This window comes from Callorhinus ursinus, unplaced genomic scaffold, assembly GCF_003265705.2.
Source record: "Callorhinus ursinus isolate GAN/ISIS: 27379988/994484 unplaced genomic scaffold, GSC_fseal_2.0 scaffold8, whole genome shotgun sequence".
In the NCBI taxonomy this organism is placed as follows: Eukaryota; Metazoa; Chordata; class Mammalia; order Carnivora; family Otariidae; genus Callorhinus; species Callorhinus ursinus.
Window position 1 is genome coordinate 14,341,269 of NW_027397070.1, and position 12,162 is coordinate 14,353,430.

General features: G+C 36.4%; 2 protein-coding genes across 9 annotated transcripts in view; one reads left to right on the forward strand and one right to left on the reverse strand.

Annotated features, from left to right (window-relative positions):
• MIPOL1 (mirror-image polydactyly 1) overlaps positions 1 to 12,162 on the forward strand; it is a 346,606-nt gene that overhangs the window by 169,208 nt on the left and 165,236 nt on the right. The gene's annotated exons all lie outside the window — the stretch shown is intronic.
• FOXA1 (forkhead box A1) overlaps positions 1 to 12,162 on the reverse strand; it is a 185,202-nt gene that overhangs the window by 729 nt on the left and 172,311 nt on the right. The gene's annotated exons all lie outside the window — the stretch shown is intronic.

The window sequence follows — 12,162 nt, forward strand, 5'->3', positions numbered from 1 at the left end:
GTAGTATATGTCTGTGACCTGAGTTTCAGCATAAATCATGTATAGTTGTGTGTTATGAAAGATTTTTATTTCCTTAATCAAAATTTAATGTGTGTATGTGACTCAAGCACACTTTCAACTTCCCTAGTTACAAGGCCATGGTTCTCAATACATATACACTGTGTTTCTTGAATCTTGAACTATCAGTCTTGTGTTTGGAATGTATTTATTTTATTCTAAAGTATTGGGTGTTTTAAAATTTATATTTCTCTAAAACTAATATTTTCCAATGTAATTTTAAAGGGGAAATGCAGAAATTTTAAGATCCGAAAGATATTTTAGAAATTAAGATAACTGAACCAAGAAGAGAGAAAGTGGAAGATGTGGCTTGTAACTATGCAAATGTATGAAAATGTAACTTGAAGAATTATATATTATTTTATGTCCAATTATAAGTAAGTATGAACAGAAAAAATACTAAATCAGTGATCAGGAAAATTATTAAGTAACAGTTCCTAAGCAGTGTAATACTTTAAGAAATGTTGGACTCTCCTCTTAGAAAGGAATAAAAATAAAACGAGTTAATTAGCATTATTGAAGAATCATGTTTTTTATTTAAAGGAAAGGTGAGTTGTTAAGCACCTGTAAGTCTTTTTGTTCAACCATTATTGACTGTCTTTCAAAACTGTATTAATACATTTGCTTACCATAGTAAAATTTGTAAATCTAACATAATTGTATCAGGTGGGGTTTCCTTGTTTCAAGGGAAAGAGAACCACACTCCAAATTGCTTAAACAAAAATAAAACTTATTACTCACATAACTGAAAGACCAAGGATAGGGCTAACTTCCAGAGATTACTTTTTATTTATTTGTTAACTTTTATTTCAGTCAACTTTATTGAGGTATAATTTATATACAGTAAATCGCATCCATCAAAGTTATACAGTCCAGTGCATTTTGATAGTTATGTTTCCACACAGTAATGAAGATAAAGAGCATTTCACTCATCCCAACCAAAAATTGTTCTCTTTTCCAATCTATCCATCTCTCCACCACTGGTCCCAGTAACCCCTAATCTGCTTTTTGTCACTATAAATTTATTAGTATTTTCTAGAATGTTATATTAATAGAATCATACAATATGTATTCTATGTCTGGCTTATTTCAGCATGATGATTTTGAGATTCATCCTGTTGTGTGTATGTAGTTCATCTCTTGTAAGGTTTTGTTCTATTTCTGGATTTTTGTTTGCTTCTATGTATTGGCCTAATTTTCAAGTTATATAGAGGTAGAAATTTCAGCCTTTATATGTCCCAATTGAATTCTAGAGGAAGAAACAAATTACCAAAAAGATAAATTCTAGAATTGGGTCTTGTTAACTTGGGTTGGACTATAGGGGTCATGTGCTTATTCACTTATTTCTGAAATAATTGATGTGGCCAAAGGAATGCAATATACTGACTGCCTTAGGACAATCTAGGTCTGTCCCTAAAGTTAGTTTGTGAGTGGGGAAGGATGGTGTGATGCTTAATTTTATGTGTCAGTTTGAGTAAATCACATGCTACCCAGATATTTGGCTAAACAGTATGTCTGGATGCATCTGTGCAAGTGTTTTCAGATGAGATTAACATACGAATTTGTGAGCTCAGTAAGCAGATTGCCCTCCCCAGTGTGGGGGAGCATCATCCAATCCACTGAGATCCTGAATAGAACAAAAGGCAGAAAGGGAGAATTCATTCCTTCTCTGCCTAACTATTTGAGCTAAGATATCAGTCTTCTCCCCAACTTGGACTGGGATTTACACTATTAGCTCCCCTAGGTCTTACGCCTTCAGACTCAGGCTGGGACTTACAACATTGACTCCCCTGGTTCCCAGCCCTTTAGGCTCAGAGTGAACTACACCATCAGCTTTTCTGGGTGTCCAATTTGCAGATGGCAGATTGTGGGACTTCTTAGACGCTATTGGTTCTGCTTCTCTGGAGAACCTGGACTAGTACAGATGATTTTCCAAAAGATATTTGAAATACTATTTTACCACTATGTGTAATAAATCAGTCAGAAAAAAACAAATACTATATGATTTCACTCATATGTGGAATTTTAAGAAACATACAAATGAACATAGGGGTTTAAAAAAAGAGACAAACCATAAAACAGACTCTTAACTATGGAGAACAAACTGAGGGTTCCTGGAGGGGAGATGGCTGGGGGATGGGTTAAATGGGTAATTCATATTAAAGAGCACTTGTGATGAGCACTGGGTGTTGTGTGTAAATGAGGAATGACTAAATTCTACACCTGAAACTAATATTACACTGTATGTTAACTAACTGGAATTTAAATAAAAACTTGGGAAGAAAACTGGAATTTAAATAAAAACTTTTTTCAAATGTTAAAAAAAGGAATATTATTTTACCAAAAGAACGAAGAAAGAATGAAGGGTAGTAAAACAAAAAACAGGATTCCACTGTAGTAACATATGACTAAAAACATTTATGGTAGCATGTAGTAAAACCGATTTTAGTTTTTATTTATCTCTTAAAGAAAGAAAGATAATCCCAAATTTAACATATGAATGTGTGTGTATATATACATTCACATATTTATGTATATACATGCATGTGGCTAATCACATGGTTTATATGTGTTTTGAATATAATGTGAATATAATGTGAAAACACATGAATATATATGTGTTTTTTTAAACTTGATTCTTTGACAGTCTAGTAATCTAGGTCTTTATCCTTTTCCCATCTATTTTTATGGTCTGTATTCTATGTCTTGTCTTCTGAGCCTTGACCTTTATTCTTCAGAATCCTTTATTCACACACCGATACCCATCTGTTTTAAACAACTAAGAAAAATCATTTATTTAAAGGCACCAGAGAGCTGTTGGGGCAATGAGAACTGGAGTGTCCAAGACAGTGGAAGTTAAAAACCAGGAGAGCTCATTTTTGCAGCCTCTTTTACCCTGTAGACACTTGTTATCTACAGGCAGAAATCTGAAAATTCCAGCTCTTTACTCATGGAGGGTCATTGCTAGACTATAGGAAAACCAGCAGATTTTTTGTGGTGATATTGAGAGGAGGGGGCATCAAGCATACGTCCAGTAGTACCTTTAGGACATCTGGGGCTGCACAAGTTAAGAGATTAAAAACATAAATAGAAAGTTTCTGAAAAGCAGGATGAACTTTACAGCTGTTTTATGAGAACCAGAGCCAACAAATTGGGAGCTACACTGAACAGTTCTTGTTTAAGTTGAAGTGATTAGCCCTATTCCATCTGCCTGGCATAGGCAAACCTGAATCATCAGAATAAATAATATGTGACATCTCTACCATTATTTTACATATAATGGTAGGCATTCAGTTGAAAATTATTAAGCACAGAAAAAGATAAGACCCCATAACCAAAACGAAGAAAAACACACATTATATAAACCAATTCAAAGTTAATCCAAATGTTGGAGTTGAATGGCAAGTACTTTGTAATAGTTATGGTTAAAATATTCAAAAAGGCAGTAGACATGAAGAAGAAAATGGATAAGAAGATTAATCATTTCACCCACAAAAAAGAATCTCTATAATTATAAAGAATCAAATGGAAATCCCAAAACAGAACACAATATCTAAAATTACTAATTTATTAAAGTGGGTTTAGCAGTAGATGATAGGATTGGTAAACTAGATAACAGGTTGACAGTAAATTTTCAAATTGAAACACAAATAAAAAGGAATTTGGGAGGGGGAAAAAAGAAACTATAGCTGAGAAGACAGGTGGAATGTAAATAGTCCAATACATGTGTAATTGGAGCCCTTGAAGGAGATGAGGAAGACAATGGGACAGAATCAATAATTGAAGAGATAACAGCCAAGATTTTTCCAAAACTGATGGAAGACTTGCAAACTACAAATTCAGAAAGTTTTAAGAACTCCAAGCAGGATAAATAAACAAAACCTAACATAAACACAACATAATAAAAGTGATAAACTTTTATCAGAGATAAGGAGAAAAATCTTAAAAGCAGGCCTAGGACAAAAGGTTTTTCACAGAACAACAATAAAACTATTGCTGCATTTTCAAAAGAAATAAAGGAAGCCGGAAGAGAGTAGAATGACATTGTTAAACCTCTGGGGGAAAAATTGCCAATGTGGAATTATATAAACACATTGCACACCAAAACAGAGAATTAATAACTTGCATATGTGCATGCAAAGAAATAGTAAATGTAGTTCTTCAGTCAAAGGGAAAGTAATAATAAACACAGAAATGTAGGAAGGAATGAAGAGCAACCAGAAAGATAAATGTATTGACAAATACTAAAATTTCGACTTAATGTAGCCTACTCAAAACTATATCGATAATGTCTTCTGAGATTAAAATGTATGTGTAATTAAAATCCATGGCAAAAAAATCACCCTAATGCCTGGAAGTGTGTAATGGACTTAATATGTTTCAAGCATTACTGGAGAAGTGCTAAAATTAACTTCATATTGGTTAAAAGTCAGGAAAACAAGTTAGAATTCCTAAGAAAATCATGAAAAGAATGTTAAAAATATATATAGTTAGGAACTAATAGAGGGGGTTAGTGGTATAATAGAATGTATTGATAATATGAAAGAGGAAAATAAAGGAGAGAAAAAGGAACATAAAAAACATGGGTCAGGGGCGCCTGGGTGGCTCAGTCGTTAAGCATCTGCCTTTGGCTCAGGTCATGATCCCAGGGTCCTGAGATCAAGCCCCGCATCGGGCTCCCTGCTCTACAGGAAGCCCGCTTCTCCCTCTCCCACTCCCCCTGCTTGTGTTCCCTCTCTCGCTGTGTCTCTCTCTATCAAATAAATAAATAAAATCTTTAAAAAAGAATGGGTCAGATAGATACCAAGATTAAAATAGCAAACATAACTGTAAAGTTTAATCAAAAGAACTAAATCTCCCGATTAAAAAGCAAAAATTGTCAAATTATATAATAAAACAAAACCCAACTATGTACTGCTTAAAAGAATACATCTTAAATTATAATGGCACAAAATGTTGAAAGTTAAGGATGAAAAAAGAAACACTATGCAGATGTTTAAAGAAAGATAATTTAATTTTTTCCTTATGTTTTAATTCCAGTATAGTTAACATATAGTGTTATATTAGTTTCAGGTATACAATATGGTGATTCAGCAATTCTATATATTATTCAGGGCTCATCACAGTAAATGTACTCTTAATCCCCTATTTCACCCATCTTCCCATCTACCGCTCCTCTCGTAACCACCAGTTCTATTTGAGTCTGTTTCTTTGTCTCTTTAAGAAAATGAGATATTTATATTCATAGCAAACAAAGTAGACTTTAAGTCAAGAAGCATTATTAGAAATAAAAGCTATCTAATACCAATAAACATCAGGAAGATATAACAATATTAAATCTCTATGCACCCAGTAGTAGCTCCAGAAAATATAAAGTGAAAATTGATGGAACGGAAAGGAAAAACAGGTGAATTTATAATCATGTGGTAGGTTCTAACACATCCTTCTCAGTAATTGATAGTACAAACAAATCAGAATCAGAAAGGATATAGAAGATATGGACATTACAATTAACCTAATTCACACACACACACACACACACACACACACACAAACTCAGAGAGAGAAGGAGATGCACAGAGAGATGCATAAAATAAATTACATGTTAGGCCATAAAGCAAGCTTCAATAAACTTTTAAAAAAACTAAAATAGTTTGCTAGAGAACCCACAGGGTGCCGCCCAGCACCTCCTGAACTCAAAACTCTCAAGGATTTCTGTGCTGAGGAAGACAGAGTTTCGGGGTAGATGGTGAAGTAGGAGGACTCTGCACTCACCTTGTCCCATGAATACAACTAGATAACACTCATGTCAGTGTAAATAATGCAAAAAATAACCCAAAGAGTGGCAGAACAAACTTTACAGCTAAATGTAAAGATAAGACCTTATTGAAGAGCATAGGAGAAAGTCAGACATGGTGAGAAGCTAAATCCCTCAGGTCTGGCTGATGGCGGGAGGGAGTGAGCCATGGGCACAGAGAAGGGTGAGAAACAGACTGTCATACTAGGGAGCCTGCAGGAGGAAGATGAGTCCCCATAACATTTGGCTTTGAAAATCAGAGGGGCCAAATTTCATGAGTTCTTACAGCCAAAAGAACTTAAAGCCTGGAACTTTAAAAATTATTGGGTTGGGTTCTGGGAAAGTCTGGAGGGCCATAGAAAGCTGTATTCCTGGGATGCCTGGGTGGCTCAGTTGGTTAAGCGGCTGCCTTTGGCCTGGGTCATAATCCCAGGGTCCTGGGATCGAGTCCCACATTGGGCTCCTTGCTCTGCAGGGAGCCTGCTTCTCCCTCTGCTTGTGCTCTCTCTGTCAAATAAATAAAATTAAAAAAAAAAAAGAAAGAAAGAAAGCTGTTTTCCTGCCCTTAAAGAGACAGCACAACAAACAGCCCTGGGAAATACAGCATGGAGACAACAGTTTGAAAAATGCCTGGGGCATACAGAAGGGAGAGTTATTCACTAATCTCAGAGTTCACTGAGGAACTTCTCCAGGAACTAAGGAGCTGGTGAGTGCCACTTCCTCCCCCACCCCAACATAAATACACACCAGCTGCAGGAACCAGCTCAGCACCAGCATTCACTACCTAATGTGCTGACACCACACTCTGCCTGCTCCAGTGGGCCTGCCTCAAACCTGCTGCTGCAGGTCTCCTCCCCCGAGCAGACAAGCGCAAACCTTACCAATACTTTGTCTCCCAACTGCGGGCTTTGCAGTGCCTTGGGTCGTGCAGCAACTGGTCACCTCCCATGGAGTATGCGCACATCTTGTTAGAACCACAACTCCTGCCTGCACACACTATGCAGCGTGGCCCTGGCCTGCCTCAGTCTCCATAGCAGCTGCACATCCCCTGTGGAAGAGTACAAGCACCACCTTCTTAAAAGTGCATACCCCACTCACTACTTTAAAGAGCAAGAGACATAACTGACTTGCTTAACACACAGAAATAGAGTGTTAGGCAAAGTGAAGAGACAGAGAAATATGTTCCAAATGAAAGAACAGGACAAAATCATGGCAAGAGACCTAAGTGAAATGGAGATAAATAATATGCCTGATAGGGAATTGAAAGTGATGATCATAAAGATACTCACTGGACTTTAGAAAAGAGTAGTAAATATCAGTGAGACCCTTAACACAGAGATAAAAAGGAACCAATCAGAGATGAAGAACATAATAATTGAAATTAAAAATACACTAGATAGAATAAGTAGCAGGCTAGAAGCAGCAGAAGAATGAATCAGTGACCTAGAGGACACAGTAATGGAAAGTATTCAAGCTGAGCAGGTGGGAGGAAGAAAATTATGCACAATGAGAATAGACTTACAGAACTCAGTGACACCATCAAGCATCATAACATTAGCACTGTAAGGATTCCATAAGAAGAGAGAGAAAAGGGGGCAGAAAACTCACTCAGTTGTTGAGCGTCTGCCTTCGGCTCAGGTCATGATCCTGGGGTCCTGGGATCAAGCCCCGCGACGGGCTCCCTGCTCGGTGGGAGGCCTACCTCTCCCTCTCCCACTCCCCCTGCTTGTGTTCCTGCTCTCACTATCTCTCTCTCTCTCTGTCAAATAAATAAATAAAATCTTAAAAAAAAAATAATAGCTGGAAACTTCCCAAATTTGGTGAAGGAAAAAAATTCAAATCTAGGAGGCATAGAGATCGCCAACAAAATCAAGGAGGTCCACAACAGAAACATAGTATTAGAATGACAAAAAGCAGTGATAAAGAATTTTTAAAGCGGCAAGAGAAAAGAAAACAGTTACTTACAAGAGAAACCCCATGAGGCTATCAGCAGATTTTTCAACAGAAACTTTTTTTTTTTTTTAAAGATTTTATTTATTTGACAGAGAGAGACAGCGAGAGCAGGAACACAAGCAGGTGGAGTGGAAGAGGGAGAAGCAGGCTTCCCGCCAAGCAGGGAGCCCGACGTGGGACTCGATCCCAGGACCCTGGGATCATGACCTGAGCCGAAGGCAGACGCTTAACGACTGAGCCACGCAGGCGCCCTCAACAGAAACTTTGTAGTCCAGACTAGAGTGGCATGATATAGTCAGAGTGCTGAAAGGAAAAAATCTGCAGCCAAGAACATCTATTCAGCAAGGCTATCATTCAAAAATAAGTATTTCTGTAAAAATTTTTTAAAAAGTATTTCTGTAAAAATCAGCTAAGGGACTCACAAAATAAAAGAAAATATGACTCCATATACCTAAAATGTGGGAAGGAGAGAAGTAAAAAGCATTCAAACCTAAGCGACCATCAACTTAAGGTAGACTGCTATATGCAGAAGATGTTATATAGAAACCTAGTGATAACAACAAATCAAAAATTAGTAATGGGGCGCCTGGATCTGTGCAGTAGGTTAAACATCTGCCTTTGGCTCAGGTCGTGATCCCAAGGTCCTGGGATCAAGCCCCACATCTGGCTCCCCGCTCAGTGGGGAGCCTGCCTCTCCTCCCACTCCCCCTGCTTGTGTGCTCACTCTCTCTAATAAATAAAATCTTAAAAAGGAAAAAGAAATAGATGTGCAAAAAATAAAGAGAAAGGAATCCAAGTATATCACTAAAGAAAGCCAACTTATGAGAAGAGAGCAAGGGAAGAAAGGAACAGAGAAGATCCACAAAAACAAACACAAAAATAACAAAATGGCAATACATACATGCCTATCAATAATTATTTTGAATGCAAATAGACTAAAAGCTCCAATAGAATGACATAGCATGATGGAACGAATAAAAAAACAAGCCCCATCTATATTTGCCTACAAGAGACTCACTTCATACCTAAAGACAGCTGCAGATTGAAAGGGAATGGAGAAACAGTTATTATGCAAGTGGATGTGAAAAGAAAATACTTGTATCAGGCAAAGTTGACCTTAAAGCAAAGAATGTAACAAGAGACAAACAGGAACACTATAATCATTAAGGGGACAATCCAACAAGAAGACATAACCGCTGTAAATATTATGTAACAATTATGGGAACACCCAGGTTCGTAAAGCAGTTAATAACAAACATAAATCTATAGTAAAAAGATCAAAGTTATACCATGCATCTTTTCTGACCACAATGTAATGAAACTGAAATCAACCATGAGAAAAAATCTGGAAAGGACACAAATACATGAAAGTTAAATAACATGCTACAAAACACTGAATGGGTCAGCTAAGAAATCAAAGAGGAAATAAAAAAATACATGAAGATAAGTGAAAATGAAAACACAACAATACAAAATCTTTGGGATGCAGCAAAAGCAGTTCTAAGAGGGAAGTTTATAGCAATACAGGCCTACTTCAAGAAGCAAAAAAAAAAAAAAAAATCTCAAATGAACAACCTAACCTTACACCTACAAGAGCTAGAAAAAGAAGGTCAAATAAAACTCAAAACCAGCCGAAGGAAGGAAATAATAAAGATCAGAGCAGAAATAAGTGATATAGAAACTAAAACAACAACAGCAGTAGAGTAGATCAATGAAACCAGGAGCTGCTTCTTTGAAAAGATCAACAAAATCGATAAACCTCTAGCCAGACTCATCATAAAGAGGGAGAGAGGGCGAGGGCACTCAAATAAACAAAATCAGAAATTAAAGAGGAAGAATACTAACTGACACCACATAAGTACAAAAGATTGTGAGAGAATATTAAAACTTATATGCCAAAAAACTGGACAACCTTGAAGAAATGGATAAATTTCTAGAAACTTATAACCTACCAAATCTGAAACAGGAAGAAATAGAAAATTTGAATAGACTGATTACCAGCAACGAAATTGAATCAGTAACCAAAAACTCCCAAGAAACAAAAGTCCAAGAACAGATAGCTTCAAAGGTGTATTCTACCAAATTTTTGAAGAAGAGTTAATACCCATTCTTCTCAAATTCAAAATTCCAAAACCAGATAAATACCACCACAAAAAGAACTACAGGCCAATCTCTGATTAACATAAAAGGAAAAAAACTTCAACAAAGTATCAGAAAACCAAATCCAACAATAACAGTAAATACATCATTCACTACTATCAACTGGGATTATTCCCAGGATGCAAGGGGTTCAATATTTGCAAGTCAATCAGTGTGATGCATCACATACAATAAAAGAAAGGATAAAAACCATATGATCATTTTAATAGATGTAGAAAAATCATTTCACAAAGCACCACATCCATTTATGATAAAAACCCTCAACGAAGTAGATCTAAGGGGAACATACCTCAACATAATGAAGACCTTATATGAAAAACCCACAGCTAACATCATCCTCCATGTCAGAAAACTAAGATCTTTTCCCCTAGGTTATGGAACGAGACAAGAATATCTACTCAGCGCTTTTAATCAACATAGTACTGGAAGTCCTAGCCGTAGCAGTTAGGCAAGAGAAAGGAATAAAAACCATCCAAATTGGTAAGGAAGAAGTAAAACTCTCACTATTTACAGGTAATATGATAATATATATAGAAAACCCTAAAGACTCCACCAAAACTACTAGAACTGTTAATTCAGTGAAGTTGCAGTATACAAAGTCAATGCACAGAAATTTGTTGAATTCCTTTGTCCTAATAATGAAGCAACAAACAGAAATTAAGATAATCCCATTTACAGTTGCACCAAAAACAATAAAATACCTAGAAATAGGGGTGCCTTGGTGGCTCAGTTGTTAAGTGTCTGCCTTCAGCTCAGGTCATGATCCCAGGGTCCTGGGATCGAGCCCCACATCGGGCTCCTGGCTCCGCAGGAAGCCTGCTTCTCCCTCTCCCACTCCCCCTGCTTGTGTTCCCTCTCTTGCTGTGTCTCTCTCTGTAAAATAAATAAAATCTTAAAAAAAAAAAAAACCTAGAAATAAACTTAACCAAAGAGGTGAAAGACCTGTACTCTGAAAATTATAAACCATTCATGTAAGAAATTGAAGGTGAGACAAATGGAAAGACATCCATGCTCATAGATTGGAAGAATAAGTATTGTTAAAATGTCTATTCTACCCAAAGCAATCTACAAATTAAATGCAATCCCTATCAAAATACCAACAGCATTTTTCACAGAATTAGAACAAGGAATCCTAAAATTTGTTGGAACCAGAAAAGATCCAGAATACCCAAAGCAATCCTGAAAAAGAAAAAAAAAATGGTATTAATAGCAACACAGGCCTTCCTTAAGAAGCAAGAAAATTCTCAAATACGCAACCTAACCTTACATCTAAAGGAGCTGAAAAAAGAACAGCAAATAAAGCCTAAATCCAATAGGAGAAGGGAAATAATAAAGATTAGAGCAGAGATCAATGATAGAGAAAGCAGAAAAATAGTAGAACAGATCAATGAAACTAGGAGCTGGGTCTTTGAACAAAACAAGATTGATAAAGTCTTAGCCAGACTTATCAAAAGGAAAAGAGAAAGAACCCAAATAAATAAAATCATGAATGAAAGAGGAGAGATCACAACCAACACCAGAGAAATACAATTTTAAGAACATATTATGAGCAATTATATGCCAACAAATTAGGCAATCTGGAAGAAACAGATAAATTCCTAGAAACATATAAACTAACTAAACTGAAACAGGAAGAAATAGAAAATCTGAACAGACCCATAATCAGCAAGAAATTGAATCAGTAATCAAAAATCCCCCAACAAACAAGAGTCCAGGACCAGATGGCTTCCCAGCGGAATTCTACCAGACATTTAAAGAAAAATTAATACCTGTTCTTCTGAAACAGTTACAAAAAATAGAAATGGAACAAAAACTTCCAAACTCATTCTGTGAGGATTACCTTGATCCCCAAACCAGAGAAAGACCCCACCAAAATGGAGAATTACAGACCAATATCCCTGATGAATGGGGATAGAAAAATTCTCAACAAGATACTACCTAATTGGATCCAAGAGTACATTAACAGAATTATTCACCAAAACCAAGTGGGATTTATTCCTGGTTCAACATCCACAAATCAATAAACGTGATACACCACATTAATAAAAGAAAGGACAAGAACTGTATGATCCTCTCAATAGATACAGAAAGAGCATTTGACAAAATACAGCATCCTTTCTTGATTAAAACCCTCAACAAAGTAGGGATAGAGGGAACATACCTCAACATCATAATGGCCATATATAAAAGACCCA